At 32.1% G+C, this 25,609-nt stretch overlaps 1 protein-coding gene and 1 long non-coding RNA gene across 5 annotated transcripts in view; one reads left to right on the top strand and one right to left on the bottom strand.

Annotated features, from left to right (window-relative positions):
- LOC130902757 (cell surface glycoprotein 1-like) overlaps nt 1-25,609 on the top strand; it is a 168,481-nt gene that overhangs the window by 103,925 nt on the left and 38,947 nt on the right. The gene's annotated exons all lie outside the window — the stretch shown is intronic.
- Nucleotides 8,341-10,764, bottom strand: LOC130902759 (uncharacterized). The gene is made up of 2 exons (XR_009060465.1): nt 10,572-10,764; nt 8,341-10,399 (listed from the first exon to the last, which is right to left on the bottom strand). It is a non-coding gene; the product is annotated as an uncharacterized LOC130902759 (long non-coding RNA).

The raw sequence follows: 25,609 nt of genomic DNA, 5'->3' as shown, positions 1-25,609 counted from the left end.
TATAATTCCGAATAACTGTAAAATGAAGCCGTTAGAGATAGCTGAGGTCCTAAAGATGTCAAAGGAATCTGTTGGACATATCGTGAATTAACATTTGGTATGTGAAAGCTCTGTTCATAGTGGGTGCCGCGGGAGCACACAACCTACCAATGACGAATTCATAATTCTGAGCAATGTTTGGAACTGCTTTTATTATAATAATAATATGTGATCCCGACATGGATCTTTCATTTCACACCTTAGTTCAATCGGAATGCACCGAATGCACTCCAAAGCGTGGAAAGGCGCAAAGTCGACTGGCAAGGTTATGGCGTGAGCATTTTGAGATATGTTAAAACTATCTTTAAAAAATGTATCGTGTCACTAATTAATAAATCTGGGGAATTGAATTGTTTCCGCATCCATCGTATTCTCCAGATCTGGCCCCAGCAACTTTTTTCTTATTCTCTCATTTGAAGAGGATGCTTGTTGGACAGAATTTTTTCGCTGATGAAGATGTTATCGCCGAAATTGAAGCCTGTTTTTAGACTAACAACAAATCGAACTATAACAATTTTATGACTGCTATAGTATATAAAATATACCGAAAATATTAACATTAAAATTGATTGTTGATAGTTTTTGAAACATTTATTTTTATAGAACCCGAAACTATCAACTACGGGTTGATGCGCATATTTTTATCAACGCGCAACCCTTGTCGTTTTTGATAATTTTAAGACCGCTTGACATGATGCAAGACAACGTGCAATGCAAGACTCAAAATTTCTTGATCAAAACTATGCGCAGATGCAGTTCAGCTGATTGTTTCATGCAAGATCTCGCACTTGCAACTTTAACACTAATTTTTAAGCTAGGCACAAAATATTAAATGACATTTAAGGTTAGGATTTGTATCAATACTCTTTTCTGTCTATCATACTCCAGAAGCAAAGTAGCAGAAGTTATAATTAATGCTCGAGATGCACTGACTGACCACTTTCTTCTTGTTTTTTTTTTCAAACCGCACACAAATATTAAATAAAATGCAATATTTTGATCTTCCAAGAAATTCAATGCAATTTCTTGCACGTTGTCTTGCCTCTTGTTAAGCGGCCTTTAGAAATATGATTAGTTGCAATGAATATCAAAAAAATCAGTTTTTTTAATTATTTTCAAATTGTGATGACAATACAAGATTTTAAATGTGCTAAGTTACCTAGCCTATTGGCAACTATGTAAAAAGACGAACTTGCAGAATATTCTAGTCAAGGTAAACAACTAAAGTGGAGCAAGATGGAAGGTAAATAAATACAAGAACTTACTAAAAACATTCACTATATTTATAATATTTACAGCAATCATAATTTATTTTCTATGTGCAAACTTCATCGTAGTGCAAAATATTTTTACCAGCGGCGGTGCGTCAATAAGTACCTATACAAATGCACTTGCGCTCCCAAATTTAAGTTTACTTCTGAAAATTTTGTCCTGTCATTATTTTGGAGCGGAGAAACCTAGTACTTCGATTTGCGTTTTCTGAAACTAATCTAAGCACTCATATACAGTTTTATGGAATTTTTTTTCTTCATTTTCCTATATTTGTATATTTTTCGACACGCACATTTGAAAAATAATCAAAATGATTTACCCAACTTATTGATATTTATAATTGCTCACTGAGGAAGACTTAAGTTATTATTTAACCCCTTCTTCACGTTGTGTGATATTTTCTATTCGACGTTGTTCCAGGTGGTCATACTTAAATCCATTGAACATAGGAAGTTAACAATATTTACTTCTATGTTGATAAATTAGTTTTAAAAATTATCGACCTATTTATTGACTACTTGCATATTTATATTGGTTAATGGATCACCACAACATGAATATCAAATATATCTTTTGATTAATTTAAACTATGCGATTTGACAATGTCAAGTCATATTTTAATAACCTTTTTTAAAAACAAATTTCAAAACAAAAGGGATCTAAAATCAAAACAATTTATCAAAGGGTCAAGAAGTGAAAAATTGAAGCGATTTATTCACTTTTTTCTACTTTATACTGAACATTAGCATAAAAACTGCTATAATGCCTAATGAAATAACCTAGTTCTAACCTAACCCAACCAGACTTTTTTGTGAAAAATTCAAAATACGCAATCTTTTAATTATTTTAAACTGAATACCAAAAATGCACTCATTTTTAGAAAAAGTAAATTTTTTCCACCAGTTTTTGTTTAATATTTTATATTGTATTGATCATTCGCTCATTTTGGAAAATCTTAGATGTTGCTGATGGTTGTTCGTTTTGTCTTAATGATAAATAATTATTCTAAAGTTGGTGTGTTTGCCCATCTCTAGGACTCACTTCGGCAGATCAAATTTTCTTATGCACTCGTCGAACGATCTTCCGGATTCGACACAGGTAGTGTGCGCAAGATGAACGAAATAAAAGGACTAACAATTGACAAAAGTTTCAATAACAACTTCTTGTCAAAATCTTGAATTCATCGTGCAAAATCGCTGATTCATATGGAGCAATTTTTCTTAGAACAAATTTTTTATTACACATATTTCCAGAATGTTTTAATTGCGGATGAATCAGTGACCTTCAGTCTAATGCAATAAAGTAAGATAAATAATTGATGTTTTCCATTTCTTTTAGAAATAATCTTCTGTTTTTCAAGAGCTATAAACAAGGATTTTCTCCCAATTACTTAATACGGTTTACTAAATTGAATGTCGAGTTCTTTTACTCATTTTAAGGAGAGATCTTGTCGGCTCTCGAACCGATCAGATTCCCGCAATCTTCAATAGCGCATAAAAGCTCTTGAAAGCTGGTTAAACCTACAGAGAATTAAAATCAATGATGATACATTTGCTTTATCGGTTTATTATTTTGTCTGTAATTGTAATTTTACAGGTGCGCCTTCTATCTTATCTTAAATATCTAGTATTTAGCCGTATTAGAATGTGGTGAAACATTTTACAGATTGTCTCATCACGATTTTAATGAACGACAGGTATATAGTGGACTTTCACCTTGAAACTTGTTTCTATTATATTTCTTTTGTATCTCTGCATGCCGACAAAGTTCTATTGTTAATTGTTGATCTAATAGCAGAAAATCGCTTTAAATTAGCAACTCGATACGTTGCAACTTAATTGTTTAAATGCAAAAGAAACTAACGAGCGTATCAAACATTTTTAATTATATAAATTCGATTCATTACGGTGTAGATTTGAATTTTAAACGACGTATTAAGTAAACTTAAAGCCACTAAATATTTACGTTTATCGTATGTGATAATCACCCTATTCTAAGTAGTAAAATGGACCCCCGAACTTTAGGAAAACTTAACTTCTTTTGTAGTAAAGAAACTCCATAAATATTCTTTTCTTCCAGACTATATTTCACTGATAGTATTTGTTTTTAGCTCCATATGTAGCGAGCTTATGATGAGTATTAAACAATCACGGTACCCACTTTGCAAATAGCTTTTTAATATTATAACATTTCATGCAAAGTATTTCACACCCGTTCGGTTGAAATATTTACTTCATTTGCTATCTGTTTGTGTTAATAGAACCATAGAAAAACTTACCATTTCATGAGACAGAGCATAATGTACTTAGCATAAATTAACAATCGAAATTTTTTTTCGAAAATACTTTCGTATCTGCCCGACTTAAAATTTAATAAAAATTGGGCGTTTTCGAGACGTTCCAGACGTTTGAAAATGGTACTTCCGCTTTTTTTAATGATTTCATGAATTACATGAAACGCTAGATTTTTTTTATTATAAAAACATTCCCATTTCATTTGTTTTCCCGGAGTTATAGGTCTAATCGACGATAGAATAAATCGAACCTAATCTAATCTAACCATAAAATGGATCCATTCCTCGGTCTGCTTAACAACATCAAAGGACACTTCCCAATGCAAGTAAAAGTTGAATAAACAAAAACAGAAACAACAATTATTTTCAACTTTTTTCTTTCTCCTCTGCCAATCATCCGTCTCTCAAAAATAGACCTCTGAAAATAAATCTTTCCAGTTCAAAAAATGAACCAATCCCATTATTAGTAAAATAGAAGTACTAATTTCCGACATATGGTACCTCAATAAATGGATTTTATGACTTAGAAAACGCTGAAGTAATGTGTTTTGATCCTAAACTGAGCAGAGACGGAAGCGTGGTCCATTTTTCTTCATATTCACCCAATAACGAAAAGAGTGTTCTGGCTGTGAGTGTTAAAACTAATTGATCAGAATTGTATGAAGTTTTGACAGATGAAATCAGAAACATGGCCTCTGAAAAGTTACTCTTACAGTAGAATAAAAGACACTTCATTTTCTATCAACAAAAAATTCAGAAAAAAATAACCTTTACTAAGATTCATAAAGTTATAAGCTGAGGTTCAAGTTTTTATGAAGAAAATTGTATTTTCCCGTATGTTTTCCATATCAGGAAAGCTTTTTTAATAAAATAAATTCCATTTGGCGGCAATTTTATTTTTGGGTTTTATTTTTTAATGAAAGAAATTTCATTTTCTATGAGGAAGATCATAATTTCATTAGAATCCAACACAAATAATGACAAAATTAAAATTATTTTAGTTTAAATTATCTTCTACATCAGCTTAAATTTGCTATAAGAATCTCTTATTTTCCATAACAAAAAAAGCTAATCATTTTCCACGTAAGACATTCCAAATTAAGGCATTTTTATTAAAAGAAATCATTTTTTATTTTATTCTCGGTATAAATAGTTGCTATTCTTTAAACGTAGCAAGTTTTTTTGCAGCTTCTGTTGAATACTGATCGCCTAATTATTGACATAAAAATTTTGTATTACACGCAATTTCTATTATTTTGTAACTGTATGGCGCCTATAGAATAATATTCCATCTAAGTATTAAGAGATATACGGGTTGGTTGTAAATTTTTTAGCACCAATTACTTACACAGCATCTGTTTCAAGTTTAAACTTATTCTGGGGTGTCTGTCTGCTACTTCAGCCGCTTTAGTAGAACCGTCTTTGCAATGTCTCTCCTGAAACATGGATATCTTCATTCGAATCCAGATTTCATTGTTACAATAAGACAAAAAATGAAAACCAATGACCTTGAAAAACTCTTAAATCAAATTGTAACATCAGTGTCATTGTTTCTTTCGATTATTAGGATCTGAAATAACTATAAACTTCGATTTTTAGAAAAGAGTATTGAAACATTGGCGAAATTGGACAACGGCCTTCTTCTTGATCATGACAATGAGTCGTCGTGCCACTAATATTTTTTTATTCGTGAGGCCTCTGTGCTAAACTTTTTGATCTTATTTGAAATGATACTGCTACTACAGAGCAGATGAAAACTAAACGAAATGATCCAGTTGGCTTGAGATTAATTCAAAATTCGATATTTTTTATCACGCCTCGTATGTTACATTTTTGTACAGGTAAACGTTTTTCAGTAATTTGATTGATTCGATGTGTATCTGCTATAACACATTTTGATTATTTTCATGAAAATACGACATTACAGACAGTTGTAAAATGGAAAAGCTTCAATAATAATGTCAGTAATTGTAAAATCGTGAAAGATTCAACGTTAGTTCGTTTTGATTCAGTTCGGTGGCCTTTTTCTTTGTCTCCTATCTATCCATCGCCTAATGATTAATTTTTTAACCGTTAGTCTTTTCTTTTTGTTGTTAAGAAGATTGCTTCTACGAGATAACTTTCACGGTTTAAAAGGAACATTGTAATTTTAAATTATTATCAGAGCCGGAGTCAATAAGACTGGTGTATTCTCAATAAAATTTGTTACTCATTGGAATAAAATATATTCGCGTTAAATCGATTCGTCTGATATTCAATCTGTTTTTTTTATTCATACTATACTAAATCAAATATAATGTAGAAAATACAAACTAACTTCAACCTAATCAAAACAAACGATTTTTAGACGTTATAAGACAAAATAAAAAAATACCGAACTGAAATTGCGAAGTTAACAAAACAATTATATAAGATCCAAGGACGTCAAATACATAACCTAGAAATGCGAATTTTGAGAAACTCTGAATCAGTAATTTTTTCACATATATGCAACGCTTAGTAATTGAAGCTTCTTTCTCATAATACTATCAACTAAACAATTTAATTACGAGGATAGTACTAAAAGTGAGGTTCTCAATAAGCTAGAGCCTCTAGAGAAGTTGCTATGCTAAATCCGACAACAGTGCTATGTGCAGTGGTTCCCCTACTCTCGAACCCGCCCGTCTGTGATTAGCTACATCGCTCAGTGTTCATTTGGCAGCCGCCAGTGGTGGAAGTATTGATCGGCACTCCATGTACGCAGAAAAGTTCCTACCTGTGGAGATTCATCGGCAACTGATTGAGGTTTATGGTGAGGAGTACATATCCGTTCAGAACGTCCGCAATGGTGCAGTTTAGTGCAGTGTGGAGATCGCAGCTTTCAAAGGAACACTTATAGCGTAGCGATATGAAGTCCGAGCATAGGTCAAATGTTTCCTCAGCACATTGTCTGGAGTCTTCTTCGACTTATAGCCGTTATCTTCAAGAAGTAATTAAACTTTAGTTATCTATCCCGGCAGATGAATCTATCCTAAGTTTATAATCGAATAGTTTTCGTTATCTGTTATCTGGATAATAACGTTAATCGAAGGATAACTACGAGTGAAGATCACGACCATTAACAATAAAAAATTTGGAGCTTCAAAAGTGTGTCACAAAAAAAAATAGAAACTATATTAAATAGTTGACAATTGTGCAGTGTAAGCTTTTCAACGATGTATAAATATAAATACATGGGAGAGACATCCCAGTATTTGGAAAATAGATTGAAAGATCATCAATACGATAAAAAAGTAAATGCATTAACAAACCATGAGATATCAAAATTAGAAATTTCAATGCAATTATGAATGATTGATGGTTGGTGCTTATTTTTGAGATGTGACAACTAAGGATAAAAAAATACTAATTTATTGTGGTTGAAACAGATTTGATTGTGTTGGTATGAGGGATTGCTACTTAAGTTTTGAGGTAGACAAATAAAAATAAATATTTATGATTGGATATGGCTTTATTTTTTTTCAAAATATACTCCTTTAAGATTTCTTAGATTTTATCATTATGACTCCTTTAACTGAAAGAGAAGGGATAGAAATTCTAATGATAGTAGATTATGGGGATAGATTTCGAAGTCATGAAGAAGCATGTGCTTTATTTTCCTCCAATTGTTAGAAGCGAAGTAAGAAGAATTGTTCCAAAATTTGTTGGAATTGGAGGCGTGAGAATGCTCCAAAATGTCAAAGACCAGAAATAAGCGACAATGTAAAGTTAGACAACCAAATACAACAGAAATTTTCTCACAACAAAATATTAGTCAGTTGTTTGTAGTAAAGAAAAACTGCACCCATACAAAGTTCAACGTTGCGAGTTTTGTAAAACCCTAATTTGTAATTGGATATGGCTTTATTGTTTTTCAAAATATTCTCCTTTAAGATCAATTCACTTTTGTATACGTCTAAAGCCATTCAGATTCAGTTCGGCGCATCAACTCATTCTTCGGGTCTAAGAAAATGTTGAGCTCGTTGACCTTATCTGGCACAATAGCCAATTTTTGATAACACTCGTATGACAACACAATCTGAGTACGATCACCATTAAAAATGTCAAAATATATTATACTAGCAACCCTCTTATTAATGTTGTAAATTGATTATAATAATCATGCAAATTGTCACTCCCAAGTCATCTTTTGAAAAACATAGGTCGAAAAGCCAATTTTTTGCCTAGTTTAAAGTCTAATTTTCAATCAGAAGAGACCTAAAATAAAAACGATTTAGCAACAAAAACATATCTTGGAAGTAAAAAACTGAAGAATGTTTTCTATTTGTAAAAAATATGGGAACCTTACTCTTAGTTAAACCCTGGTAAATATATTTTTTCAATAAACAATTTGTACAAAATTATTATAATATTGAACAAATGGTGGTTGTATCCCACGGCATTAAATATTGGAGGAGTTTCTCAATCGAGTCGGGGTGATTGTAAAGACGAGAATATGTAACCAATTATTAATTTAAAGAATCGTGCCCTACGAATACAAACAAACAATTGTTAATCAGTAATTTAACCTCTTTTTATTTGAGATATTAAAAAACAAATTTTTTTGTCTAAAAAAATATACATTTCCATTTACGTATTTATTTAAATTTATTTCCTTTGTTTCAGGTGAGTCAAAGTTAAGAATTGTTATTTCTTCAATACTGGTATGTAAGTTTATATAAAAACAATATCAGTAAAAATAATAATTTATCTATCGGTTTTTGTAAAAATATATTTCATATCAAAAACTTGATTCAGTTTCAAATTTAGAAGTACAATTTGAAATTCAATACTTATAAATGTAATGAAATTGATGTATTCTGAAAATTATTCTAGCTTACAAATATATTTTTTTTTGTCTAATGTTAGAAAGTTTTTTACGCCTTTCCTTTTATAGCTCAGTACTCATATTAGAGCTTCTATTGATACTGACAGATTTTAAATATGTCTAAATATTTCTTTGGAATAGGCAATTGTTTAAAAATTGTTTGAACTTCTATCGGCTGGAGTTCCGAAAAAAGGAACCTACCGATTGGTTTCTAATTTTTACCAAATACTCTATCACACACGAGATGATTGTACCTAAAAGATTTTTTGGCGTCTCGCAAGGAAAGAAAATGAGAAAATTTTTTTCCTAACCTAACTTAACCACGTATAATCAGCTAGTGATATTTTGTGCCTATATTTAGTATTTTTATAGCGCAAAAAAACTTGGCAAACTTCTTCATCCATCACAGTCATAGTCTTTCTATGCTTTTTTGTGTCATAAAAATTCGAAATATAGACACAAAATATCACTAGCTGAATATACGTGGTTAAGTTAGGTTAGGAAAAAAATTTTCTTATCTTCTTTTCTTGTGAGACAACAAAAATTCTTTTTTCGTGTAATCATCTAGTGTGTGATACGAGTATTTGGTAAAAATATGAAGCTAATCGTTTTTCTGCACTCCAGCCCTATTGTCAACAGCATAAATGATATTTACTATGAATCTTTTGATTCCTTGTCGTAAAAGTTCGATTTACTTTAGCTTTTTCACTTAAATCATATATATATTATAAAAAAATTTTCAAATATTAATTTTTTGCTCCCCTCTATATACTCGAAGAAAATTCAATTGTTAAATTTTGCTGCATTATTTACAATCATAAAGAAACTTTCTTTAAGATCCCAATAATTTATTTGAAACATCGAAGACTGTTTTTGTTATATAAATTAAAAATGACAATCGTGGACTCGCATATAATGGTTTTTATTCACTCAGTTTATTCAGAACACGAAAACATAAAATTGAAGAAATAATAAAAAGAGTTTCAATAAAATATTTTTATAGAAATGATGCATAAAATTCCTTAAACGTACAACGTATATATAAAAAATGCAAAAAACATGTCATATAAGAAAAAACTGACAGAAGTGATAAAAAAACAAAATAAACATGATTTTGAATTTACGAAAATAACTAAAAAATGAAGAGAATTGAAACTTAAAAATAACTAGTAAGATCATCGGTTAGTATCAATTTTTTTAATTTTAAAAACGTCTGCCAAAACGATTAGCTTGAATACCAAGGGAAAAATCTCTCCAATAGATCAACTGCTGTTAGTCAATTGGTCAAAAGTGATAGAGTAGAGCAAGAGTTTTCACGGGTCACAACAATGTATTCCGATGAAGATGTATTGGAAATAAATCTTTATCAGTTATAGAAACATGTCTGGATCTTCACTTAACTTTTCTAATAGTTGTTTTGTTAATTGCACCTTGAAACAAATTGTTTTTTTCTGTGTATTTTTTCTATAATTAGCAAAAATTTCTACCTGAATAATCCGCAAACATTAATAAATCTTTAAAAATGTTATAACAACTTTCTCAAACTTTTTGCTTATAAGCGTAGGCCTGATTTCAAGCAACAAGCTTTCGAAATATGTTTTAAAATATCAATGTAATAACCCAAGGTATTACTATTGATAATATAATTATTATAAAACAAAAAGTTCTTAAATGTTAGCAGTTTTTTGCTAAAAATCTGTCTTTCTGATGCCCCATCGAAGAAAATAACTGCGTGAAGTAGAAGCGATGGTATATTTCACTGTTAAATTAAAATTCAATAGATTCCTGCAGCAATTCTTCTTCTGCTGATTTGTAATCTACATATTTAAAATGTCCAGGTTCTGGTCGATAATACTACTATTTGGTTTTATAAACTAAGCGGAATAGTTGTTTGGAAAATAAATTGAAATGAATCACTCCATTGAATCTTTATGGTTGACTGAAGAGATCTAAAAAAAAAGGAAATTTAGAGAATAATACACTATCTCATTCTTGTAACTTTTTGTACCAACTAAACTACAACGTAATCTTGATGATAAAGCAGTAAAAGTTTTTATACAACGAAAGAAATTTTTGAAATTACAACACAATCGATATCTTGTACTATTTAATATCACCTACTTGCAGTTATAACGCCTTTTAAATGTTCTGTTATAACCCTACTATTGTTAGTCATAATAAATGCACACGCATGCATGCAAAAGAAATAATTCTCGGATTGGTCGCTATATGGCGACACCGTATAACGCCCTCGCTTACATAGACACGCGATCTCTTCTCGACTAGTCTTGAGGGGACATGACAAGACATTACGTACCTACCACGCAACTATATATACATGCACGCTTCATTCTTTTTTTTTTAAATACTTTATGGTTAACTTGCGATGTTGCCGATGCTAGAAATTTTTCCTGGTACTTGAATTTGCATAAAATTAGAATAATTTTTCGTCTTCCTTGTTAATAATTTTGAGTGTTTCCGAATTGAGGTCATAGAGGACACCTCTATTAGTTAAATTAACAATTACTGAGTCTTAAGAGAGATAGTTGTGCAATGCAATACATTCAATCATAAAAATATCAGATTTCTTTCTTACTCATGTTTCGTGTGCGTTGTTCGGTCTCCCTAACGTTGGCTATCACCATGGAAAAAGCTCTACGGTCCTCTGCTAAGCGAAAAAGTTCACCAGCTGTTGTTATGCCGATCCAGTCTCGAATATTTCTGATCCACGACATTTTCTTCCTTCCAACTCCACGGCGCCCCTCGATCTTGCTCTTTAATATGAGATGTAAAAGACGATATTTATCACTTCTCAAAAATAAACACATCAGCATTTCACGGTCGCCAAGCGTTGTTTTCTGACGTGTCATCAAGAATTATCTAACGACGTAAGCTCTTCGTAGTACATTCTCGTTTGTAACATGTATCCATGATATACGAAGCATTCTTTTGTGAAGTCACATTTCGAATGTCTCCAATTGGTTCATCATCCTCACTTTTAGAGTCCACACATCTACTCCATACACCATTACCGGCCATACATAGCATTCAACCATGCATTGCCTTAACTTCAATACTCCCAATTCTTTATTTTCCATATATCACATAAAATTTTTGACAAAAAGCTTTCTTGGAACTTAGATCTCGAGGCTGTAAACAGAAGGAGCTCTCTTTGTATACCAAAGGATAATCTTGGGGCTTGATTCGGAACTAAACAACAAAATCTACAAATCCATTTTGTTAACGTTAGCTACGCAAATCTCATCTAGTGATCGTGGGCCAAATCAATAATTAAATTCAAAAATCTTCAACAAGTAGCAAAGTCTATCTTTTAACAGAAACAACTCCACAATTCAGGATCATACTTAGAATGTGAGGACGCCATGTGCAATTTATGAAATAATGAAAAAATGGTTTTCCTATAAGAACCTATGGTCTTTTACACAGATGATTATGCACGAGTCGTAGCCGGTAGATACGTGGGTGATTCCATTATAACTGTGATATTCAATGTCCTGTATTGTTTTTTTGTACTAGTCATTAATTAATAATCAATTAATAAAAATTTTGTGTTAATTGAATAATTCTTAAGATATTTAAACATTATTTTTATACAATATAACTTGCCACTTAAAGAAAACTTATACTACATCACTTGAATGTCAGTACCGTGTCATGTCCATTCCTAGAATTTACCGATAAATTATTAATTTTTTTTGTCGTAACAAATGATTTAAACTAATTACCTTATAAATTCTAATGTTTATGATCAAACTGAGGAAAATTGATGCACTTGTTGTTTAATATCTTAAGTTACCATGTCAGTACCGTGGATAAATGAGTCAGTACCGTGGAACTCAAAATCCGACATTTGTGTCTTGCTCGTGATACTTTGAAGTTGTAGTAAATTCCTCTTAGAGTTTTATTTTTACAGTAAAATAGATGAATAATATGCATAAAAAAGTTAGAAAAGTTAAATTTTAAAATCTTGAAATTTTGAATACAAAAAATCACAGTTAGAACGGAATCACCCACGTTTCTTTAATCCAATTAGCCCTACGAAAGGGTTTCTGCTCATGGCAGTAAAACATCCCGTATCAGATCAACATTGTCTAGTACTGGCTTATTCTGGAGTACCCGGCAATGAATTAGCAGTTCAGATTAAGTAATTCTGTTCAATGGAGCAGACCTGTTATGCATACAACCAAGCTATGGTTGTGAAGAAAAAGAGAACAATAGAAAAATATCAGACCCTGGTGAATGATGAAAGTACAAAGACCAAAGAATTCTGATGATACCTGTAATTTCTACCATGGAACCTTTGAAACAGCTGAACATTGCTATTGTAAAGTTATCCATAGGTAAAAGCTGCTACACTTTGGATCGTGTTATGAAAGTTATGAAAGAAACCAGAATAAGTGGTGGACATGGGAAATAGTGTGATTTATTAAGACGTTGATGGCCGAATGATTAACATTAAATCTTCAGGTCAAGTTGCGAGGTTTGCATTGCATCACTCCTTGAATTCTTCAAACAGCATCTAATATTAAATGAGGAAAATCAGAAAACAGTTGATATTAAAAAATACCAAGGAACAAGAACTGGTCCGATACATTTCTATATGCATTCCATAAACAACAATTCCATGGATAATACAAAATTTTTAAAGCATATTGAATAATCTATGTGTTTACTCCATATCATATTGTAATCAAAAACTAATACCACAAACTTATAATGTTTTGGTCTGTTGTTGGTCTTCATAATTCCTCCAACAGTCTCACAATTTCGATTTTTTTTAATGAGATGGATTTCGGGGATCTTACTCTGAACGAAACTAATTTTCGAGAAAGCTTTTTTATTTTCCCTAAATTCTTTTAATGATAGCAGAGAAACGACAACATCGCTTAAAAGGATAGAAACCCACTCACTGTTCAACTGCGTTTATAAGCGCACTAACCTAAGATTATACTAGCAACAACCTCGACGGGAGGCCTTGCTCACATTTCACTAAAACGTATTTCGTATTAAAATAACATGCTGGCTTCATTAACCGTATAGGCGAAGTTATGTATATTATTTTTTGATTAGTTGAAAGTTTTGCAAAAGGACGTTTATAAGATTATTTATAATGATTTTTTTCAAAAAATTTGTCGATCAATGTCTAGCAGGTTTGAAAACGTTGATAGAGAAAGGAATAATAGGCATTGAATATACACTGGCACTGGCATTGGAATACACTGCCATGGATTGGAATACATGGTTTAAACATGTTTTTCGGCTTGCTTGCACAAAATTTTTGATTTATTTGCTAGCCGTTGATTGTGAAAAGTTAGTGATAAAAATTACACATTCTGCCTCACACATAACTTTCTTTATAATGCTTCCGCTTCCTATAATTTTGAAATATGTTTTTTTTTGTTCATATGTATTTTATTTTTAAATAAAATGCTTAAAATTGTTGTATATTTTTGATAAATCTAATTTTTTCTAAAAAGATACATCCATAACGGGAGCATCCTTGAAAATTTACGCTAAGCAAAGTACAGACAGGCCACAGCTACATCAGTCCAGTGACAAAATAACTCGAAAGTGTGCAGTTATACACATGGCAGTGAAAAAGTGTTACAATTTGTAGACAAAAGCTTGTAAAAACTAAAAAACAAACATAAAAATAACTAAATAAAGAATAAACCACAATGAATAACTAAATTATAGCTAATAATAGTCTGTAGCAAAATTAAACCAGTATGCAGCATGTCCGGAATTGAATATTATTACAAAGTAGAAGGCACTTTCCTGTAAATCTGTCCTCAAATTATTGCGGAATGCAGGAAAAAATGCTATCGCCTTTACCTTCTGAAAACGAACGATCAGAACTCGTTAGCGTGCAGACATTTTTATTGACGACGTTGGCGTTGTACCAAAATAAAACTAAACTTGACCTAACGTAACGCAGCTTTTGTTAGATTTCCATTTAAAGTACACAAAAATAACTTTCCCTATTGATAAAATTAAACACTAAAGGTATCCACACACGTAGTGTAATCATAAATAGATGTATAATAATTTGATTTCTGAAATGTTATAATCTATCGAATCAATTTATAATATATTTATAACTTGTCTTCATTTCAAATTGTATTATCTACACTTATATTGAAAGGAACAATAAACTGTGTGTTTCTCCATACACATTCATACAGTTTGGTTCAAAGCTATCTTAAACTGTTTAATGTATACAGATCTATATAAAAGAGGGATCGGAAAGCAATGTTCTTAAATTCTAAGGAATAATTTTTTATTTTTAATCAATATTATAATCACCTTCGATATAAACATTTGAAGAGAATCACTACTTTTTGGATAATCGTATATATGTTTCGTCTCCAGTGATAAAAAAATCTTTGTTTATATTACAGCGATAGCAATACATTGCATATAATTGATTGGTTCTCTTCGGACAAATTATGGGGGACCCACTTCAAATTATCGAAGCAATCGGGCACTTTGGCTTGAATCTTTTGATGTCACCAGGCAGACTGTGAGACCAGACCAAGTGTTTAAACCTGGCACTGACAATGCATCACCAGCACGTGATATCCATAGTATGTAGGCGGCGTCCAGTGAATCGTCAAATTTTGGGCTTTGTTGTTTGGTACAAGAGGTAGAAGGCCAACATTTGTGTGTCATAGCTTGTCATGTCATGCCAGCTATTTCTATCCATTTTCGCAGAGCTTGTCTTTCAAGAAGACTGTCGAGAGACGCACCAGCAGTACTTGATTACACCAAGAATGGGTTTTGGATCAGGAGACATCCCTCTGCAATTTTAGTAGGACTTTTTTACACTCCAAACCTACAGCACACCGATTCAGCCATTATGGATTGTATGGAAGTCCTGCTATATGAGCAGATTGATATTACTGTGTTTCTATGGCGCCGATAGAGTATCCCACGACCACATTCCATCACAGCGAACACTTCGACTTCTAAGAGGGTGGATTATTCCCCAAGCGATAAAACTTATTTTAGCCATCCGTATACCAGTTGGCTTCAGTAATTATTTTTGCGAGCTTAGTGTCACCCATTCACTGTTCTCTAACAATGTGCCTCCAAGTCCTCATGATTAGTATCATGATTACGATAGTATTTCTATTATAATCAATACATTTCCTAGTCACTTCGACTTTTTTATTCACTTTGTAAGATGGTAGCATGCTTCCCAAACGAGAAAAACCTAGTTACGTTGGGTTCGCCTACCGCAGAAGCTGGCTCCGCCTGTTCGTGACTTCTATTGAATCCCCCATTTAATGTTCTTTGTCAGTAATATTAGATTATAATATTGACAATCCATTCACCTACATCCTGTAACCATTATTTTTTTCTTGTTCTTTTTGTATGACTTTTGTATTGTTTTTATCCTTTTTATTGGCAATTATTATATCCGGTCTATTATAACTTACTGTTTGTAGTTTCTATTTTTCAAAATATTGAATGATGTTTTATCCCTTCATCTTTTCTTCAGTGATGATTTTCCACTTCGTTTCCATTATTAATAAGTAGTTAGTTTGTGGTTGTTATACGTTTCATCGAGCGTAGTACCTTTCAAAGAATCAATGGATGAATCTTGCGATATATACCAATCGATATAATATACTTTACATGGGAGCTTCTTCACTCCTCATGTTATTTAGATGACAGCCGTTGTTAGTACAAAGTGTCACATCATTATTTAGTAAAAAATATCTGCGATTCTAAATGAAATATATTGTATATGTAATACTTACGTGTTTGAGATACATTTTATTCTATAAATAGTTATTATAATTTATATGTATTGTCGTAAATTGTATTAAATGTTTCGTCTGCTTCGAGATAGAAAACCATTTATATATAGAATAAGATAAACGCCCAAACGCACATATGGTAGGTACATCTATCTAACTTCTACGGGTGTTGTTATCATCCTACAAGTTAACTCGCATTCACATTCTAGTGGTTGTTTTTAATTTATTTATTTTACGATTTATTTATGACTGAGACTGCCCATAGCCGCGCAAATCTACCAGAAAAAAACGACTTGACCTGTCAGACAAGCTTTTTAAATAGCCAATGTTGCCAAACTATTATGCTTCTACCAAATAGATGATCACTGAAAATAACTGAGAATACGGGGATGGTCTCAGAAGTACCTGGCCTATCAAAGAAAACACAAAAATTGTGGAAAAAAATATATTTATTTTTCAACGTAATCTCCTTTTAGCTCTACACACTTTTCCCAGCGATGTTCAATAAGTTTAATACCATTTTTATAATAAGAATCATCAAGCTTCTCAAAGTAGTCATTAACCGCCGACATCACCTCTTCATTATTGGAAAATCTTCGACCACCGAGCCATTTTCTCAAGTCTGGGAACAGAAAATAATCCGAGGGGGCTAAATCTTGTGAATATTTTGCATTGCAATAACGGATGTGAGAGCATTGTCTTGATGAAACAACACTTTCTTAGCCAAATTTTTTTTGTCAAGATGGTCAAATGAAATTATCCCACGCGTATGCTAAAAAACCGACGCCATGACCTCTCCTGCAGATGAAACGGTCTTTGCTGGTTCTCTCTTTTCAGTCCATTGTTTTGATTGCTATTTTCTTTCGGGTGTGAAGTAATGGACCCACGTTTCATTCATGATTATGAAACAGAGCAAAAATTTGACTTTATTTCTGTAAAACATCGCCAAACACCCGATGGAAACATCTTCACGACGCTGTTTTTGTTGTGAGCAAACAAGGCATTCATCTTGCAAACAGCTTTCTCATGTTCAAATTTTCAGTTAATATGCGATGTATTGCACTTTTTGAAATGTCTACTAACTCGCGTACTTTCAGTCGACGATCATCCAGTATCGCTTTGTGGATTTTCTTCAACATTTTTGGAGTCGTCACCTTATTTGGTTGACCACTACGATGCTGGTCTTCGTAGTTCGTACGGCCTCGCTTAAACTCTGATACCCATTACTTTGTTGTTGGTAACTAAGGAGCAGTCTCGTCCAGAGTAGAAACTAGTTTAGCTTTTATATTGGATCAAATAAAAGTATTGTATCACATAACGATGACCAATTTTTTCCACATATTCACTGAATCGTTCTCTGTTGATGGCTGCCATATAATCTAACTTAACAACATCTTCAAACTTGAAACAGTATAGATTGTGTACCTTCTAATAAAGTTGTAACTACTGCCATCAGACCAGGGACCATCCTCGTAGGAATATTTTTCTCAGTAGGCCTTGGGCTGAGCTGTTTTTTTGTTGAGGTTTGTATTCGTATTATGTATATGTGAAAATGTAATTTTAATCAAAAATCAACTTGTCTCATTGATATCCGACTAACCTTGATCAAATATTGAGATTTTTTCCACAAATATGAAAAAAAAAATAATTGAATATATTTTAATGATCTTTCCCTGATTATTTTTTTCCTCGGTCTTTTAGTACCATGAGAAATGAAGAGTGTATTTGATATTATAAAAAAATAGCATTTCTTTAAGTTTCCTAATATGATGAATATTAGTTTGCAATATTTGCAAACTAACCAATATGGCAACGCTGTGTTTAGGATAGAAATCGCTCAACATCAGCAATACTAACACATATGATAAATTTTAATCACTTTTTTATAATCGCACATTGAATTCTTCAATTATTTGTTCATTTATATGAAATCTGTTGAAGAAAATGGTTACTAATTTTAATGCCACACATGTTTTTCTACCAAAAAAACCTACGTCTCGATTTATAAACTGATAAATTGTTAGAAATATCTGTTAACAATCTCAGAATATATTAGAAAAAGCGTGAAATTTGTACACAGGTACCAAAACCAGTTCTCTTTAATGCAATTAAGACCAATTTAAATTTTTCACATGCAACCGGTTTAGTAGTCACTCCATGCTGTATATTTATTAATAGAATTAACTATCAACATATAGTAGGCGATGCTCAATTGGTCTTGTTTTTTAATAAACTGGTATTCGAACAACATTGAAATGTATGTAAAAAGTTGTGTACTAAGTGTATCACCCACGTTATGTTTCAATACACATTTGAATTTATGTAAGAGTACTGAGGATTTGATTTAAAAAAATACAAATAGTAAATTTCAGTGTTAACACTTTAAGCAAATTAATCCCAACCTACCAGTTTTCTTCTCTTTTCAGACATATCTACCATAATTATCAGAAACTTGATTATTCCACTGGATTCACTCCACTTTAGAGTCCCTTCTTAATTAGAATCTAAATCAAATCGTATAAAAACAAGGACGGATATATACATCGACTTTACAAAAATTAGAATATATCGATAAACATTTTTTCAACACGATTTTATCAGTTCCACCTGTATGCTTGTAGTTTGTAACTTGTTAGCCTCGATTTTGCCCTACTTTGAGCGATCATATTTAATTTAAACTTTTACACACCACAATGCAATATTGCGATCAAAATATTTGATTATCTTGATTAGATTCACCAGGATTCATAAATTTATTTTTGAATCTTTTGTATGAGAGTATAAAAGATAAAGCTAGTGGGTAAGCTACGTAACCGCGCAGTGCCAGCCTCACAAAATCGAGATACCACCATCAACACGTCTGTACGAAATAGCAAATTAAACTATAGAGCAGAAATAAGATACATTTTTAAAACACTGAGTAAGACACTTTTAAATTAAGTTACACTAAAAAATAAATTATAGTTTAGAAACACTAGTTTTTAGCCATAATGAAACTAAAAATTCAAAAATAGTACTTATAAAAGATAAATATTACTTTTTATGACATTTTTAAATTATTATAAATATTATATATTATAAACTAGAAAGACGTTCTTAGTAATTTTCGGTAACCGAAAAATAATTTAGATGACCCGGAATAGGAATCGAACACATTTATTGGTTTCACACTAGAAGCTTTGCCAGTTACAGCTAGACTAGAGACATATTTCAGTTATAGGTGTAGGAGACCCACCGTGAAACATTTCCGTCCATCTTATCGTAAAGAGCCTTTTCGAGCTTATTAATAAAATAGGGAAAGAAAAGAATCATGGAAAGGGAAGTCCTACTCACTGAATAATATTCATTGAGTAGGACGCTTTTATAATAATGACATTAATTTTGTCATTACGAACTACATTTTTATGTCCAGAATTATTTTTGACTTTTCAACATAGAGTTAATATCAAAGATAGAGAGGTTAATGCAATAATTGTACTATTGGAAGAGAGAGAAAGAGCATCGGTTTCGCACTATCTATTTCTTTTTACTCGGTATTAAAACCTCGCCGTACCCATCCCTTGAACTTTCGTCATAATGGAAATCCAATCAGAATAGAAGAGTTAGAGATAGAGAGTATAAACCAAAATCCGTTTTCTCTTTATTAGAAGCTAGCACCCACTTAGCTCTCTATCTTTAATATTAATTTTATGCTTCTTGGTTTCATTATTGCTAAAGGCCTGTTTTTTCAAACTAGAATTTTGAATAACCATAAAGAAAAAATTGGTAAATTAGTGGTTGATTCTAAGTAACTGTAACCACCAAATTCTATTATCAAGCTTGGCGACAAACACAAAATGAATTTTTGATAAAATGCTTTCGATAAAGGACATTGCTATCTACGAAATTGGAATTTATTTCATGTTATACAATGATTCAGTTACGGGACATGTAGTATAATATTTTCGTTTATATACAAATACATTCAGGTTCAACAGACCCAGAATTACTCTGCTCTTGAGTGTTGACATTGGCCGCTAGAACAGACGAAATAACATATTTTAAAGATGACTTAGAATAGAAACAGCAAACGCATAAATGAGTAATTTAAGTTGTTCGTTATTTCCGTTGTATCATCTAAACGCTACATTGACATTGCGCTTTTAATTTCTCATTTTGTTGCTAAATATAATACGATACTAGTCATCTATATTAAGGATAGAGAAGCAGGGAATTAAATAATAATTACAAATACGTAATTTCTCAAAAATCTACTACTGAGCCATAATTTTTATATTTACACATCAAGAATCTATCTCAAAGAATTGGGTTCAAAGCAGCGCAGTTTAATACGTATTGTGCTGAATAAGATCGAACGGGAATCATGTCTTCTAAGGACCAAAATGTAATATAGTTTTCCATTGATCTATAACCGACTATGGTCAACAGCTCTTCTTATTGTTTATAGCCATATACCTCAAAAAATCAAAGGTGTCATCAGCTTTAATAAATCGAAAATTCTCTAGATTTAAATAAATAATGTTGGTTCAGAAAACCAAGACGAAATTGGTCTCCTTCCAAAACTACTGTTACATCCTTCACGCCTATCAACTCTACTGAATAGTTTGTCATTCTAGAAGAACTTGACGGGTTGGATTAACGTCTATTAGACCAGGAAGGTACTTTGAAAACCAGATGAAAATATTACCATAGAAAAGATCTTTTTTAATTTTTTTTCTGTGTTGACAATTTTATTTTTTGATTAGATACTTATAACTTTTGTGTCATGTATAAACAAACTAGAAAAGTTTTTTATAATGTGCTCTAAAAATCGATGAGTCGTTGTTCGACTGCACAAGCTTACGGAGACATACGATCTGTCAATGTACCCAATTTTTTTAGTGACTTTAGACATATTCATAATGAGATTAAAGATGAAGCAAGAAGCGGAAGTAATTCAGTTCTAAGAACTAATGAACGAGGACTTGAGCATTCAGATCATTAGCTAAAATAACCTAACACAGCATAATAAACCAATATATGTGCTGTTCGGCCGTCGTCGGTTTTTTCTTACTCTTGACGTGTCGACAACTCGAAAGGTTGGCACTTCAAAAGCTACGATTTGTTTGACTACTGACGGCCGAACAGCCCAAAAACCCTATATACTGAACGATGGACGCGAAAGCCGTACGCAGTTCAGTCACTAAACCAACTTTTGGTCAGTAAAAACTTTCTGACAGCTATTCATTTATTCGCTTGAACTTGAATCAATGTGACATTTTCTTTTCACCGAAATTATTACCTCCATTAAACCAATTGGCTGAAAGCTCTTGAATTGAGTATGTTCTGAATAGGATTGAAGATATGTATTATCAATTCATTAGAAACATCTTTTCCAAAGATAATTGAACTTTTCTCAGATATCCCAATAAATAATGTTATTGCAACTACACAACGTTTGTGAAGATAACCAGTGCCATTCGAGGAAAAGGTAGAAAAGATAAGCAACCTAAAAAAATAATTGAGAGTATTCTTTTCACTAGTAATAATGGGGAACCCTTGTCAATATTAGGTGCTTGGGTAATCCCTTTGCAGGGCTATTGGTAGAGTTGGACTGTCCACGGAGGACACCTGTATTATATCTGTGAAACTCATAGAATTTGCCTCCCGTCTTTTTAGCTATAGTATTTCCGTCGCTGTATACAAGATGTTTGTCTCATCTGTGAAAGATTAGGCTTATCTGCTGCCATATGACAGGCATGCTATTTGCTGTTTCCTTTTCCACAACTTGATATGTTTCCACTTGGGGAGGTCCCTACTACATAGTAGCTGTCACTAGTTGGGTGGCTTCAAGTTTGGATTGTTCAGTGATTCAGAAGAGCTCTACCACTATTTCGGCAACTAGCTTATTGAGTGCCTTGTTGTATTTCGGAATCAGGTTTGATTTGGTTGTTATACTTTACAGTGTCGCTGCATAGAGTGACTGACAAACAGAATGAATATCCCTAATTGCTTTCATAGTGAAATCAGACGATCCTTTTAGTAAAATTGGATTTAAAACAATAAGAAAAGATCGCTACAAATCACCTTCATTACCTATAAGGTATTATTAAGCAACAAAAAATTATTGTTTAGCATCTGCTGTGCTCCAGAGATACCAATCGAGACAAATAATAGCTCAATGTGAAAGATGTTTCGATTTTCTGAATAATACTGGATGATGAGTGCTGGTGCTCCAATATATTCAACACTATTTTAAATTGTGTAGCGAATTGACTATGCCTTTAACCTATAAAACTCGAAGGATCTGATTCTATTGATGAATCAGAAATATAGAGGGGAAGAATTAATTTAGAATATGCATGAAGGGTTCTACAAATAAAGTGATACTGAACTATATATATATATATATATATATATATATATATATATATATATATATATATATATATTTATATATATATATATATATATATATATATATATATATATATAAATTTTGAACACATTATCAAACAAAGTGGAAGAAACCATGAAGGGATTTAGGGATTTATTTCAATATTATTCATAAGTCATCTAACTAACTTTTGTTTTATCGATAAATGTGTTCTCGATGTGAAGCACACCTCTGTTATTGATACGTCTCTCTGTATATGTAAAACTGAATGAAACCGATATTCGAATGACATGGAAATTAAATCGACTGAAAGATTAAATTATATGCAAAACGCTCGGCAGGAAGTAACAACACCTAACCTCAAAACGCCTTTACATTTTTCACCTCTACCCACTATAGAATATACAGATTGTGTTGATTATTTTAAACAGATCTAGTAACTGCAGTAGGTATCAATTACAGAATAATTTTGACATGATTCATGATTTTTTTGTTGGAAGTTGAGCAATTCAATCGTGGACGATCATTTGCAAACAATTAAAACACTCGTTCGATCACTTACTTATTATTTTTGAGTAGTGGAGAAAACAATCAGTTTTGAAATCTCAACTTAACACATCACTCAATAAGTCGTGTTACTAACTTAGAAAAACACAATTTAATCTCCTTTAAGAACAACGCTATAACTTCTCGATGCCGTGCTTTGCATCAAAATAAACTTCAGTTTCAGCTTCTTCATTTGAGGTGAACACTTTTTTTAGATCGGCGAATGTCCAGTAGTCACTGGAGATCAGATCTGGCGTATACGGTGGATGAGGAAACAATTCGTAGTGTAATTTGTTCAATTTGACCATCATTGCCATCGATTTGTGAATCGGTGCATTGTCTTGGTGAAACAGTGGTTTTTCCTTGATTTTTGCAATCAAATAACTCCATGTAGTATTCGCTATTGATTGTCCATCCCTTTTGGAGAGGGACTTTTTTGATGTTTCTTTCAATTGGACGACCAGAACGTTCACCATCGTCGGTGTCTGTATGACCACGTTTAAATTCAGCAAACCAATAACAAATGGTTCTTCTCGATGGAGCAGAATCCTAATAAAACTTTTGAAGCCATTGCTGAGCTTGTACAGTATTTTTTTCATCAAGATGCAATGATAAATTAACACACGAAATTGTTTTGAATCCATTGTTTTGAAAATAACAAAAGTAGCTTGAGTTAAATGGCTGTCACTTTTTTCTGACTAATCGAAATTTCACATATAGTCTTTTGAAAGTTAGTACTTCATAAACGTCATATGGATTTACAATGGCGGCGCAATCTGTGTGTTAGTCACACGACTTAATGAGTGATCTAATATCATAAAAAGTTGAAATCATCATTGAATTACAATGGAATTTTCAAATAATTCTAAACTCAAAATGATTAATTCACCTAAGAAAAGTCGGCATTTTCTTTTCTGTTTACATTTGACTTACTCAAACATCTGTCATGTACCTAAAATAGCCGCGCTCTAATCTATTCATTGGTGTAGTTCTTGAAAAATATATGAATAAATAAAATTAAAAATAGAGGAAGAAATAAAATATGTAATATCAAAATACCACTTCCTGAAACTCTTACGGGATACAGACGAGCTCAACTAGACTACATAAACTAATTCAATTACTTCTATGCTTTCTAATCATATGCTTTTATCAAGAATACCCAATTTTTCGAAAACTTTATTAAAATCCTAAGTAACGAAATATTTTTTCCAACTTTAAACGACTTTTGAATCTTATTGACATCACAATTTGCGATTCAGACGGTATCGATGACAACCTTGGGAGTATTAAATTGAATATGCATGGCGAAGTGTTGTCGGCGAATGTGAAAACCAATATTATATCTTAAAAAAAAACACGAATGCCAATATTAATTACGAGAGAAACTCTAAAAGCATAAATACTTTTTAAATTACAGAAGTTTGATTTTTTTCTTCCACTGATTGTTACCCTCTAAATGAAGTTTTTTTAATAGACGTTTTATTTAAACGTATTGTTTTTAATCTATATGACTTGATATCTCATCTAGAAGCAGTGACGACTCGTGACTTTGAGAGAAAGTAGTGCCAAAAGCCTAATAAGATTCAAAACGAATCTATTTTATTTTCATCTTTTGAAGATGTATAGTCCACAGAATGTTAGCTTTTTACTAAATAGATACAATTAGCAAAAAAATAATTTTCGAAGTACAGTTTATCGTATTCTATTGTTTTAACCCAATTTTTAGCAAACTGTTAGAGACCTTGGTAAATTCATTCTTAGGGATTAGATGTAAAAAATTCCATATAAGAATTTCGCCATGAATTTTAATAAATAGTAATCTGAAAGTGCAAGATCCGGAGTATATGCTGAATATGGTACCACCAAGTTCTTGGATCTTATTCCGCATTGGATATTTCTCCAAAAAAACTCCATACATTCGCATCAGCCGTCCACTTTATACCTCGGCATTGATAGATCAACCATCTGGAATTATTTATGAGTATACTATACCTTCGTAATTCCACCTGACATACAACAAGACTTCCCCTCGAATCAACCACTATTTGCAAGAGGCTCTGGTAATTATCGTTTGTCTAAACTGATTTTCTATGTGGGGGTTCTTCTTTATTCTTCCATATTAGGTCTATCGTCTGTTCCTTCTTCGATACATTTCCTCATTCTGGTTCTAGGTTGCAACTCCCCGTCATTCGTGGTCCAATTGTAGAGCTGTCCATTGCTTCTGACGCGGTGATACCGCCTGCAGAACTTACTGGTGTATTGAGTAGCCTTTAGTGGCACTGTTGCCGGTTCTAAACCCAGAAAAAACCTAACTTAACCTATTCTCAGAAAACAGATAACTAGTTGAAAGTAGCGATAGAACGCCTCGGATATGAAATGATTCAACGTTAACAACCCAATCAAAGAACAGAATAAAAAAATTTAAAAACAAAAATATACTGAGAAGA

The sequence above is a fragment of the Diorhabda carinulata genome, chromosome X (genome assembly GCF_026250575.1).
Source record: "Diorhabda carinulata isolate Delta chromosome X, icDioCari1.1, whole genome shotgun sequence".
In the NCBI taxonomy this organism is placed as follows: domain Eukaryota; kingdom Metazoa; phylum Arthropoda; class Insecta; order Coleoptera; family Chrysomelidae; genus Diorhabda; species Diorhabda carinulata.
Note: the sequence above shows the minus strand (reverse complement) of the source record. Positions and strands in the feature narration are given on the sequence as shown.